Here is a 14,942-nt window from a genome sequence, read left to right as displayed (position 1 = left end):
ATAACTTAAAATGAAAATTTTAAAATTGAAGATTAAAGTATTTTATAATATCTACTAAAAACATCATTGCAAAATCAATACATTTTTCATTCCACTCAGAATCTAAAAACGCAGACATTAATTGAAAAAATATGTCTGAAAATAACAACAAATATTTACACTGTCCAAAAAATATATAATATATAAGGAATTTTGCATCATTACGCTTGAGTAAAATTGTTTATTTAAATTTGAGTATATAAGCAACAAGAAAAATAAGTTTATGTTTTAAAATAAAATTGTATGTATTATAAATTATGTAAAGTTTTTTTTTTTTTTAGAAAATGTGTTAATATTGACTTTTAAATGTCAAGTATATAAACATAATATAAATATCTTGATGACAAATCTTTAAACAATGTTTTAAAACAAAAATTCGAAAATCTTGTAAATATTAACTATATATAATATAAATCGAATAAGCTGACTAAGTAAAACAAGCAAATTTATAAAAATAATATTCATTTAATCATTTTAAGACTTTTTATTTTAATTTAAAAGAATATTTATAGCCTATCATAATAATAGATACCTAAATTAGATAAATAATAAACTGCAACAAAACAAATATACGTATGAAGAAATGAGTGAGGGGACAACGGATTAGTTGCACTTTTAAGTTTTAACATATTTTTTGATATGTTATTATTTTTTCCTTTGATCACAGTCGCTTAACATTGACAAGATGTGGTATAGACGTATAGTATAAAAATGAGAAAAAATATTATCATTCACAATAAAAATATAATATGAGAACTTAATCAATTCTAAACAAAAAATGTATTCTAACATTAATATTACTTAACACATTACACAATATATACTAATACAAGTAACAACATTAGCTCTAATAATATGAATATCGCATAAAATAATTAATTTGTGTCCTATGTAACTGTAATAACTGATACTTACTATTGGTAACTAATCGATAACACCTAAATATCTGAAACAAATTTAAAATAAAACCAGTTTAATATCAACATATAATTTAATATCGAACTAAATTATATAGATATTTTGTTAAATAAAACAAGAATATTATTTATCTAATCATTTTGTTTTTAATGATTTAGAAAACAAATTTAAAATATTTAAAATGTCTACTCATATCACTTTCTTAACATCAGAGATGTTCACCGTTTTCAAAGTTTTCTCGCTAATGAAGTCGATTTTCGGTTCTTAGCTGATCTACTTTATTACACCACATCATTTGTCACACTAGAAACTTCCCAATTACAATAGTTATCATCTCTAATCTAATAAGTGTATGAAATAGTATATTAGTTAAGATAAAATACAATACTAATTAATAACAAAGCCACAGACTCGGCAGAAAAGAAGAAACCATAATTAACCGACTTCAAATAGTTCACACTCATCGACTCATCTAACACACAGTTATTTGTTGACCAAAAAAGAACCTCCACCAACCATCAAGTAATACATGAGAGTGTTTTCTTGACGATTAACCAAATTTTCGTAGAATTTCAAAAATTGTACTTTAATCGTAATTAATATTACACATCTCTTTACAAATTGATTGAGTCTTACGATCCAACCATCAATTACGATCAACTCATTTTCATTTTTTTAAACATCAGAATTTTATAATTTTTATAAATTTAATAAAATATTTATAAACGTATAAATGTATTATATAGGTACTAATGGCTTCGACGTCAATCAATCAATAATATATATATATATATATATATATTACCTTACAATAATTTCCATTCAAATCCTTCAGAAAGTAATATTAAATATACCATATTGAAGAATTTTTATTATATAGTAGAATATTTATTATCAGATCTTTATACGTTTCAACTGAATATTTTTTTTTAATAAATAACGAAAAACGAAAAAATTGAATTAAACATAATATATGGTTTTTTATAATGTACCTTTGACATTTATCGTTATTCAAATGAAAATTTATCATTTTTTTACTTATGTAAAAATAGTAAACATTAACTGAAAAAAAAATGATTTTTCTGTTTTATTCATTAATTTTTAATATTAAAATAATTGTTTTATTTAATATCCTTATTTGTATAGAGTAGGTAGTGTATATCATATTATTTATAATATTTGAAGTATTTCAGATGAAGGTATTTCATTAATTCATTAATTATCTTATATTATAACAATTTCATCTACCAAGGAATTTTATATCTAATTTATACTCTCCGTAATACGCTTATAATGACAAACTTATTAAACCACTGAATACTGATTACTATTAGTTATTACCTAAGTAACTTTAATTAGATATCAAATGTCTCCAGCTTGTCTTCATTTTGTAAAAAAAAACTACTTTTGAATCGTTCATAAAAGATTGGTAGAACAATTTAAAATCTTATTGATACATAATACATATATTTATATATATTGTTTATGGTTTTTCAAAAATCTATGTACTTATTAAATATTAGATTGTCCAAATATTCAAATTATACTTTTTATAGAAAATTTAGGAAATCATATCCAGGTATTTCACCCCAATGAGTTTAATAATTATATTGACCATCGACCATCACTAACACAATAACGAGATTTATTATAATTTTAAATGCTTCGATTATTAATTATTATATAGCGAATAAAAACTTCGTTTACGCAGATAACATTTTATAAGTAAGTCAAATAAACTTATAGTAGTGTAGTATTTTAGTATTTATTAAATACTAATATAAAAACTAACACATATGCTTGTTGTGTAATAACCTTAAGTATAAATAGAATAAAACATGGAAATAATATTTAGAACGGAAAACGTCTAGCAAAAAACAATAATTTAATAAAAATAAATAAAAAAAGGTAGGCAAGTCGGCATCGTTCTGCTGTGAATTAGGTGTTGGGTGAGTCACTATTATGGGTATGTTAAATTCGAATACAATAATATATCAATGTCTACGAATAACGCTTCTAAGCGGAGGAGACGGTTTGTCAGACTATAATGATATGTTTTTTTTGATATATCTATATTAAAGTAATTTATTTCACTTTTAATATTAGAGTACGTTGGTATAATTTTTTATGAAAATATTGCATTTATAAATTATATTATGTTATTCAAATTAAATTATTATAATAATATATATTTATACCATATTATATCAACTTAAATGCATCTTTCTGTAAATACCATAAAATAGTAAAAATAAGTTCATAGTATAAGTAAATGAATCAATAATATCGTTGCGTATACTAAAATTCATAATAATATAATATACATAAAAGTTTTAAATTGCACGAATAATGTTTTTAAATCATAACAAAATAATTAATATCTTTCAAATAATCAATTTCGTTATAATTTAAACTTAAAATGTGAATGTCTATAAAAAATAATTGTCTTTATATTTTTTTAGAATTTATAGTTTTAGTATGAACTACTTCCAGTGAATCATGTATTAAATGTTCAAGACTTAGATAAAAAAAATGAATTTTCAATAATAATATACTTTTAACTTTTTTCTAATTTTAATGAATATCGTCAACATTTTAACTTTATTTACATATAAAAAAAAATAAGCCTATGTAATTTTTTAATATTATACTAAATAAAACTGAAAATATTTTACATATCTATAAATAATAATTATCTCAAAAACTGTCAAAATAGCGAGATAGTTCATATAACATAATTATTAGTTTAACGTGAAAATTCTCATTTTTCCTTTTTTCATTGTCTGTTTTTCGCAATTACAAAAAAAGTAATAGGGATTTTTAATTTTTATCTTTTTAAAGTACAAATTAAATCCAATTTTCTTTTCAAAATCATCGTCAATTAGATTGAAAAATCGAAGCATTTTATCAATTACTTATTGAATACAAAGATATAAAAAGAAAAACTTAAATAAACATCATTGTAAAATCAAGATTCATGTTCACTCAGATTCTTAAACATTAAATAATTTTTTTTTTCCACTTCCTATTATAAATAATTGCCATATTAAAGATAATAGGTAAATTCTTAGGTATATACACAATATACACTATAATATAGGTTATATAAATACAGATTCTTAACATTAACCACTTAAAATAATAAAATACAATTTTATTCAGACTATAAGTTTAAAAAAAAAAAATAGTATCGTAGGTGTACTCGTGAAAACATATCACATACGAAGCTGAGTATATTATAAATGTATAATAATGCAAAATAAATGTACAATACAAATAGTATATTAAAAAAATAGTATTAAGTTCTGTTTTGTCGTTTAACTCATGTATTCTATGGTGTAACTACCGACCATCATAATATATAACCACCGCTGTTATATTTTATTTTTATCTTACTCATCGTAAATATGTTTTTGGGACGAATACGACTTTTTTTTCTGACTATTACGCGTAACTGATTCCACGTAACGCTATTTATTGAGATCTGTTACCATAGTGATTGAATACAAATCATTATTAGCAGCCATTTATTTAAAACCTTCTCATGATCAAGAATTATTATGGTTTATGGTTTATATTCAAAAATGTATCTATATATGATTCTTAAACTTTCCTTCTCAGGGAACATATCTAGTAGCATATTATGGTATTTTACTAATACTTTTTTTGAAGATAGATTAACGACTTAACGTATATAGTTATTACTTATTATTGTGCATCACAAGGAACCGTAATAGCTGAATGCTCAAACCCTTAATTATTACGCGCGTCTGCTGCAGTCTCAACAATTATTACTGAATTAAACACAGGCACATCTTTCGGTGGAATATCATGATATAATTTATTATTATACATAGCTATATTTCCTAGTGCATTAGCAAAACATGTACAAATGAATTCACATTTTTTTTTTTTTACATTAAAATTATGATAAATTTGTCAGAAGTGCAGATAAGGACACTGTTATGCGATCCAAAGGTTTTTATATAAAATATTATAACTGCTTAAAAACACATTTCATATAGGTATACGATGATAATAACCGTTCTGCTAGTGCTTAAGGCGATTTATAACAATTCTTACGAATTATAGTCTCGATGTTATAAAAAATACTATACGGTGACGAATAATATTATTATATAACATGTTGTTCGGCCTCGGAAGAACGATAACTTCCACTGTCAAAAACACGTGTTAGATTCATGATGACCACCGGTGAACTATCACACTATACAGGAAATTTTTATTTATTTTTTTGTTTCACTCAACGGAATTTTGCGAGGTTTCGTAACAATAATATAAGCTTAACCCTTAGCTACACGCGCCATTTTTTTTTCAATAATTGCACGCGCGGTGTATTTTATACACCAATTTGTTTTACGCAGAAATCAATGTCGTATTGCATATATACTTGACTTTATTTACTAATAAAAGAACAAAATACTACTTAATATTGTTTAAAATTTAATTATAAAAAAAAAATTAATAAAATAAAATTTTGTTATTACTATATTATTATTGATAAAAGCAAAAATATCTTACTCGCGCGGTGTATTTCGTTCACCGATACAAAAATATTTTATACGGAGCTTGTTTGTGCGGCTACAAACATCAAATGACGACTGAAATGGATTAATAACTATTACATATTAGATAAGAAAAGGTTAGATTAGGAAAATAACTGAAAACAAATAAAAACTAAAATAGAACAAGATAAACAAAAATATTGGTGTACAAAATACACCAGCGCGTGTAGTTAAGGGTTAAGGCACTGCCCCTGTATTCCGCTCCGTATAAAATACGTATATAGTCCGTGATTCACCAAATTATAGTAACTCTGAGTGATCTGAGTGGTTGTTTGTTAATGTATCATTTTAAAATCACTATAATAATATAAACATTTAACAGTAAAATAGTGTTCAAAAATCCTATCAATAAAATATTAGGTAACTGTTGATTGATTATATTTAATCAATGTTATTTCATTTAACAGTAAAATAAACATTAAAATACAATATTAAACATCTACGATAAAAATAATATTAATGTTTTCGTCATATCAATTTCGTTGAGTAAAATAAAATGACGTTTGCGTGCATATGTTTGAAAACTGAGCGACTGACTTCAGAGCCGATGCAGATTTTTCGTAAAATTTTGAAATGGAGCTGATATTGTTCGAATTTTTGTAAACTTTTTATTCGGATTCGATTGATCCCTTTCAAATGTATCGTTAGTATATTTTTACTAATTTAGTACAATTGTGTGGGTTACATGTTATATATAAAAAAAAAATAATTTTGACTTTGTTGAACAGTTTATGGAATAGTTACTTAAAATTTTTTACTCAAAGTTTACAATCGATAAATTCGGTTAGTTTTTTAAATATTTAATTATGTAGGTTAAAAGTTGTATTGCGTGTCGTCAAGCATATAATTGCGTACCTACCTATCTAAGTTAAAAAATAATAAATATTTGTTAAGTTGTTCATGATTTCGTTTAAATTATGTTTGTGCACTTGTCACATGTGTGCAGTTAATAATAAGTTCATGTTTCTTACTACTTGTTGTCCGCTAATTTAGTTTTATCATTTATCGTTATCGTTATTAATGTTATTTAATGATTATATGTTTTACGAAAATGGAATTAATAATAAGTGGGAGATTGAAAAATCTAACATAGAACACAAAGATACTGTTTACTAAATTAATGATTAATAAACAATCATAAGACTTTTTTTTTAAATTAAATTAAATACATTATACTTTTATAGTGGTTATCGAATCCTTCGAAAATTTCCAAACAAGTTCGCTAAATACTACTGTAATAGCATTAGGTCCCATAATATCCCAAATTCACGAATATAAAGGGCAATAGCTGTTCTCGCCACCTACTTAAGAAACTATTGGGATTCGTAATGCCCAGAGGGTGACATTGAAGTGGGCGAGGACACTTAAATCATAAGTTCTTTCTTTCTATAGTAACAGTTAGCATCGTTTCTGTCAGTTAGAATAATATAAATTTAATTTAATTTTAAACCTAAAAACAAAAATTACTAAAACGAAAAAATCAGAAAACATTAATCATTAATGTAATAAATCTATATAATATGTTAAAACGTTATTAAATTATATGATGGTTACATACAAATAACATAGATTTAACTATAACAATATGTGTAGTAATTTAAATAACCAAGTAGGTAATGTACATACTGCGATAGAAATATAGATTTAAGATTTTCACAAGAATTTAGAAAGCACTTTAAATTAAATGCGAAAACTGCTTGAGATATAATACGTATCTTACATAAAATTATGATTTTATTATGTGTGTAATATACATGTTACAGTTAAATACGTTAAACTAAAATTAACGTTATTTTCTGATAATTAACGTTAATACATTTTGTAACGAATAATTAATTATAGGTAGTACTTAGTAGTACAATGTTATTCGATGGATAAGCGCTAATTCAAATTATTATTGATAAGTGATGAATGATGATCATCTTAAATTCAACGTTTTATATCATACCTAATAAAAATCAATATAATAAATTAATCCACCATTTTAATTGACTAAATGTATTATTATCATTATTATTATTTATTTCATTGATAATAATAAAATATATTTTATATACTGAACGGAGTGATGAATGTATTGATTTTACAATGATGTGTGTCTTTTTGTGTGTCTGTCATCACGTTTTGGAGTAGTAATAGTACTTTGATTTTTAACTTCAGCCCTTCTTTGAAAAAGAAAACGAATCTAGCTGGTACTTTGGAGGATCAAAAGTAAAAATTTTAGTAGATTTCCAGAGCTTGGTTCGACGGTGGAGGAGAAGAGGACGGATAAGCAGCTGTGGAGGAACTTCCTATTCCAACAACTGAAGGGTAAGAAGAAGACTAGACAGCTTATAAGCCAACAATATCGGCTAGCAAAGCACCCTAAGCTGACTTCGAACCTGGAAGCCACCAGCACACCGGCCTTAAAGAGGAAGTAACTCGCATTTCAATATCATGAATAAGAAAAACATTTTTTAAAGTTATTGTTAATTTTTAATAATCATTAAATATTTGCAATATTTAAAAAACGTGTACAAATAATTACCTATTTCCACAAGAGATCCGTGATATTTAGAATTACATATTTTTCAAGCTGCTCGACAGGTGCACTTACTGTAGGTTTTGCATTTCATTCTACAGTGACAGCATGGTAGTACTTCTCTAATTATCATCGCGTTTTCTTTTGCTGATTTAACTATTCAGTAGGTACGATATGCAACTAAGCAAATTTTCTTCACGAAAATCTAGTAATCTAATGTATTTATATGTTTAAGAAAATCATTTCTAGTTCCTAAAAATTAACAATTTAGTAATTTAGAATTTAAAATATATTATAAAACAAATATATAGAAATATATTTAAATTGCATAATACATTTATATTATATAAACGATATTAAAGATAATACCCAATAAATGTTGTGGTAATTTACGAGTTAGTCAACAATGGGTATAGAAACATGTATAATTATTGTATCAACTTCAAGCAAATAAAATTTTTTATTGGATAAAGTTATCATTATTTTGCTCTTTTTTTCTAAAATATTTAACCAATTTAATCTTTTCATCATAATATTTCTTGACGTTGATCAACTAAAATAAATAAAATAATAAAATTACAATTTTATTATAATACAAAAATAAAGTAATGTTTAAATTAATAAACATTACAGCTATTCATTATCTAATATCACTATTGTTTTCAGGTTATAGAACCATTATGTGTTAAGAACGACTTATTGTCATTATTTTTTTTCTAATCTGTTAGTACAGTATAACATATTTTACTTTTTATTTCAATTGCATTCATATTTAAAGGTTCTTTTATACGTATCATGTTTTAAACTGTACAGCGATAGAATGAGATGAATATAATTTACAAAAGTTGCATATGGATAAAAGTTTAACTGTAGGTAAGTTCTACGTAATAATAATATGACCGATTATTGATAAAAATAGAATAATAACAATGGAGTTATAATTAGATAAATATAAACTAAATAAATTTATTTTATAAAAAGCCCAGAAATAAGATAGATTTTAATACATATAATGACGAGTAATATGCACGTTTAATAGGTACTGGCACAAATTACCCCAAGTTAAATTCCTATAATTTATGTAATATTAGACATTTTCGAGAAGTATAAAGTTCACCGATCAAGGCTTAAATATAAAATAAGATATAGAAATTTAAATAACAACATTTTCCAATTTTTTATATTTTTTTAATTAATATTTATTTTTTTCAAAAACATTACGACTTAAATTTTGATAATACAAGTGAAATGATTTATCTCCAATAGACTTAGCTTGTGGAAGAAACAAGAGTTAAAACTCGTAATTTTAGTTATTTAATTCAATATATAAATGCATCTTAGTTCACGTGGTATAATACTATAATAGTATAATATAATAATACCATAAATGATGACTATAAAATATAAATCATAAAAATATAAATTAAAAAGAATAATTCAGTTGAAAATGACAATATTGACTATATAAATTTTAATTAATTATTTACATAGAAAAAAAAGATAAAATAAAGTGTTATAACTATTATAACATATACAATTTATGATAACATGTTAATTTTAAAATATTTAGATTATAATTAACATGTTTTTTATAGGAATTAAAATGTTGATAACTTCATAGATCATAGATTTTATGCAAAATGATTTGGATATTTTTGATCATATTCACTTTTATATTTATGAATTCTTTAAACATTGCAATAAAAAAATAACAATCATTTTTAGTTTTGCGAAGTGATTATCGATAATTACTAGTAAATTAAGTTATTTTCATAAACAATATATGTTGTCGTAAAATATACAGTATACACAATAATTAATTTTGCGTTATGTATTTAATCATTCTTGTCGTATACGGTGAACCAATTAGTGGAGATGCTATACGTCTCCATCATATTATTATACAGCTGCACTGGTGACATAATTATAATATTATAAAATTACAGTAACGAGAACGATGAAGAATGTATGCAGACATCGGAATAATCACCTTGATTTCGTATTGAACAATAACTAATAACTATAATATATTATACTGTATTTATAAGATAATAAATGTAATAATAATAATAACGTACCTATACAAAATACCGCCAATTCGAGCACTGGACTATTAGGTATTTATGATCAATAGTGTAATAGTTTCTAGTTTTTTAATAACTAAAATCTACACGTACCTATTGTTAATTATTTTTAAACAATATATTATTATAAAATTAAGACCATGTGAATTTTTGATATCGAAACGCGTTTACAGTATTACATTATTATAAATTATACATATTATGACCATTTATACATGCGAGTATAAATATGGTATGCGTAACTTATATTAATGCCAATCATTTGTAATCATTACGTTGATAAATCTATGGGAGTTTTGAAATATTTGCACATCTTTATGAAATAATAATGTATGAAATAATAATGTTACTATTATGGTTAACATGATTGTATTCATCATGGTCAGAAATTCGGACATACATACAATTTCGGTTTAAAAAATGTACGTCAATGTTGTTGAGAAAAAAATCTGGGAAAGCATCAAAAATCATAAAAATATAATATACTATAAAGTTAGTCACATTATAATGTATTTAAACGTTGTAGACATTAATTATATAAAATTAAACGAATTTCGCTTAATTTTTTGGTTTACAATTTAAATGTTTCGAAAATAAATACATATACAGTATGCTTAAGAGTATAAATTATTAAGTTTTAATGGTTTTATATGTTTATAAATGACCATGTTCAGAGACCCCTGAACATTAAAGTATAAATTATAATATAGCTAATAATAATTAATATAATGTTTAACGTGATTCACTCAATTGCTTCATCACCCAATGTGAATATACATTTAAATTTTTGCATTATAGAAGTAAGGCTTCCATTAACCATTACACCAGTTATTAATTCTTGCCCATTGTTAATTTTTTCATTATAATATATAATTTTGTATTTGTTTATTTTAATTTACTACAATATGTTAAGCCAATCAGATTTGTGTTGCTCGATTTGTGTATTTAGATATATTCGTTTTTCATGTTCCTCGAGATTATCAAGACATTTTGATTAGGTACGAAGAAGAATGTCACGGTATTGTGTTTTATTAGAATTGAAACGTCACAAATGTGTCACAAATTGGTTATTTCCAGCTATATGGTAATAATTGAAGAATACTATGCAAGTAAAAAATAACTATTATCAATTAAATTATAAACATATTTTTATATTTTTATTATCAGGTAATGGAGCAGGTAATTCATATGAATTTATTTAAAGATAATATATTATATTAAATAAAATCAAAATGTCATATTATTTTGAGTTTTATGTACATTGATATAAAATGTGTTCCAACTATCAATATAGATTTAAACAATAATTAAACTAAGATTTTTAAATTTTAAACTTTTATGTGATTATCTCGTAGCATACGTCTTGTATACTTCAAAACATTCTTTGTGTCAGATGATACATTTACGAGTTAGATCTTGAACTGAACAATTTTAGGTAAGCACTAATCTAGTTGGTCCTGATTTTTTTTTTTTTTTTGTAATACACTATTTGAGTCTCAGATTGTAGATGCTTAAATACATCAGATATTGTGTATTTGTATATTTAATTAAGATGTCCTCGATAAACATTTAATAATACCTACCTATAAACATTAAACAGCAATAAAGACATATTAACGTGATGACATTGGGAGATTATAATGTCACACTTTTATAAGTATTGGTATTTGATAATGATATCTATTAATATTATATTCGTCAAATATATATGCTTTAAAATTTCGTTTAATAATTGTTTTGCGCTAAATCGATCTTTCACAAATAATACGACAACCTGTTGTATTACTTGTATTAGGTACTTATCAAAAATATTCGGGAGCTAACTAGTAAATATTAGTACCTGCAGCCTTTTAAGTGTCCACACTCTTCAGTATCTAGGACCCAACTCATTTTCGTACACACAGATATTTAAAGCAAAACAAATATTTAACTTACCGTTCGCAACGTTACACTTATTTCCGGGTTGAACGTCTGGCCATTTCAAAAGCTGGGGTCACTACCTTAGGCCCAACCTGTGAGCGACGGAGTTATAGGGAATGTCTTATTTTTTATTGGGCGTACGATAAAAAATGAGTATATTATGAAAAATAAAATATATTATAATAGTTAATAAGGAGTGATAAAAAAAACAAATGATAATATTATGTTTTTATTACTCAATCATTTATCAGCTACAATATAATGGTAATATGATAACAATAATAATAATGTTAATATTAATACGATGTCGGAATGACACAATGAGATGTTCATATACGATAATAATAATAATAAAGCTGAAACACGTAGCCGTGTCATACGCACTTGTTATCCCTGATAGACACGTCTCGTTGTGATATGACTGATATGAGTATTATTAAGTACATAATAATATAATAATAACATGATGGATTTCAGGAAATAAAAATAAAATATCGGCCTTTATTAATATAGCAAAATAAAAATGAATACCTCATTATTTATGACGATTGTATTTTGTTTAATGCCGGTATTTTTATATTTATTTAATATCGGCCATCTCAACATTACTAACAAGCGGACACCATCACAGGAAAAAGGATCGGGCGAGTCTACATGGTATACATTTTTGCTTCTGAGATTTACAAAAAAATTATAAAACAATAAAAATCTATGTTGGCTGTTAAAATGTGTTCCGCTTCAGGCGAGTGATAAAGAACTAGTGAGAGAGAAAAAAATAAAACGTCAGCAATTGTCAATTAGGATTCACGAACCATATACAGTGAAAGAAAAGTGATCGAAATACGTTACATAATAACACTAAATAAAATGCACATATATGAAATCAGAAGAGTTGGAAAAATAAATGGTTAACAGTGATTATTTTTGGATATATCATATAATACCACGAATCTATTAAAATAATAAAATAGTATATAAATATATTAAATAGCGACTATTTGTCGCGATACAGTTATTACTCAATACCATTCACTCGTTTATCCATTTATTATTTTAATACATTATTAGAGTATCATGGTTATATAACGGCAAATTAAAAAAAATAGTCCTATAAGAAAATAATAATGCCTACTATTGTGTTATTGTTGTAAAATATAAATGTACCTACTACCTAGTATAAATTTCAACTTAATTTAAATTCAGCTTATAACTATACTGACTACTGGATTTATATTTTCTTAGAAATGTTCAAAATATATGGAAGTATAATATATTATTATAAACAATGTCCCGAGAGGATTTACCCATTGCGATATCTCCTGAAATAATGAGGATATCATAATTCTATTTTCTAAAACTCACAGGGACAAGTATTACAAGTATTTCATATTTGAATTGAATTTAATGTTTCGGTAAAAGTTTAAAAAAATAATTTATTATTTAATTATTTAAAAAAAAAATCGAAGATAGCCATTTTGTAGAGTTTATTTTTCTAAAACGTATTAATATTTTATTTTCATTAATCTCATGATTTTAATATTTTTTTTCTAGTTTTCAGAAAAATTGTAAACTATATTTAATACCGTGTATATAAGTGCCAGTGTTATCAAAAACATGTGGCCCGCGGGATCATGCCCGCGGAGTATACAAAAGTATTCTTAAAACTAAAAAAAATTTTAAAAATCACGATCCGAATGAAAATAAAATGTTGAAGTCAAATTTTTCAGAAAAATAAATTCTATTTTTTTGAAAATAATTAAATAAAAAAATGTTTTTTAAACTTTTTACCAAAAAATGAAATGAAATTAAAATATGAAATACTTGTAGTTCTTGTCCCTGTGAGTCTTATAAAAAACAGAATTATGATATCTATATTATTTCAAAAGATATCGTAATGGGTAAATCCTTACAGGGCACTGTATAATGTATATAGGTACATGTATATGTATATTAGCATTATAATTATTATTAAACGTAGCAATTTTTCAGTAGAATTATTTTTACAAGCGAAATATTTAAAAATATACGTTTTAAATATGAGTCCAGGCATTAATAATGATTTTGTCCATCTAAAACTGAAATGGGCAACTTCCTGAAGATTTCGCGATAATTTTCTTATTGAGGGTGTAAAAAATCGTCCCGTTTTCTGGTTGAAATGGTACCGGGTCTGTTTAACGGATCGACGACGATTTCAAACGAATCCGCACTTGTGTCCGATTGCTTTTATGTTTTCGAGTGCAGATTTCATTGGTGCGCACAATATTATATTATACAGACATAGAGTATCTGAGTATTCTATATAACAACAACAGTAATAATAATAGACACTCACGATGCCTTTACAATATATAATGTACTATTTTGTGTACAGACCTACTGTGGTATAATAATAATAGTGTTATTGTTGACTGTTCTTTGAACACGTGTGATGTCCACCGTGATAATAATAAAAATCTATGCAGCATGTATTGTGGTTCTGCGTGTTATTAAATTTTTATCGTTGACTACGTGAGATTTCGTACTATGCCAATGAGGATATCTAAATAAAATAATAGGTTATAAATTGTAATATATATATAAAACAAAGTGGCAAAAAAAATCTTATAAGAATATACAAGTAAGAAGTTAACTTCAAATCTTTATACATACCTATACTTTTTTTTAAATATCCAATATTTAGACTAAATAAGTGACAGAAATAAAAATGAAAATAAAATTAGCATACTTTACGTATTAAAAAAAAAATAAAATAAAAATGTATGATAAAAAAGTGGATACCATTCTGCTGTATAGTTGGAGTCTGGTCTCTGGTGGTTCACTGTGATGGATGTGTTAAATTTGAATTGAATGATACGAGTACCTATATCGCCGTAT

The 14,942-nt window shown here is 24.8% G+C and overlaps 1 long non-coding RNA gene across 1 annotated transcript; it reads right to left on the bottom strand.

Annotated features, from left to right (window-relative positions):
• Positions 1 to 12,284: 12,284 nt before the first annotated feature.
• LOC132932072 (uncharacterized) lies at positions 12,285 to 14,942 on the bottom strand. Its single transcript, XR_009662808.1, has 4 exons — positions 14,847 to 14,942; positions 14,718 to 14,749; positions 14,442 to 14,607; positions 12,285 to 14,363 (listed from the first exon to the last, which is right to left on the bottom strand). It is a non-coding gene; the product is annotated as an uncharacterized LOC132932072 (long non-coding RNA).

Source organism: Rhopalosiphum padi, chromosome 1, assembly GCF_020882245.1.
Source record: "Rhopalosiphum padi isolate XX-2018 chromosome 1, ASM2088224v1, whole genome shotgun sequence".
Taxonomy (NCBI): Eukaryota; Metazoa; Arthropoda; class Insecta; order Hemiptera; family Aphididae; genus Rhopalosiphum; species Rhopalosiphum padi.
The sequence above is the reverse complement of the archived record's forward strand: the minus strand, read 5'-3'. Positions and strand labels throughout refer to the sequence as shown.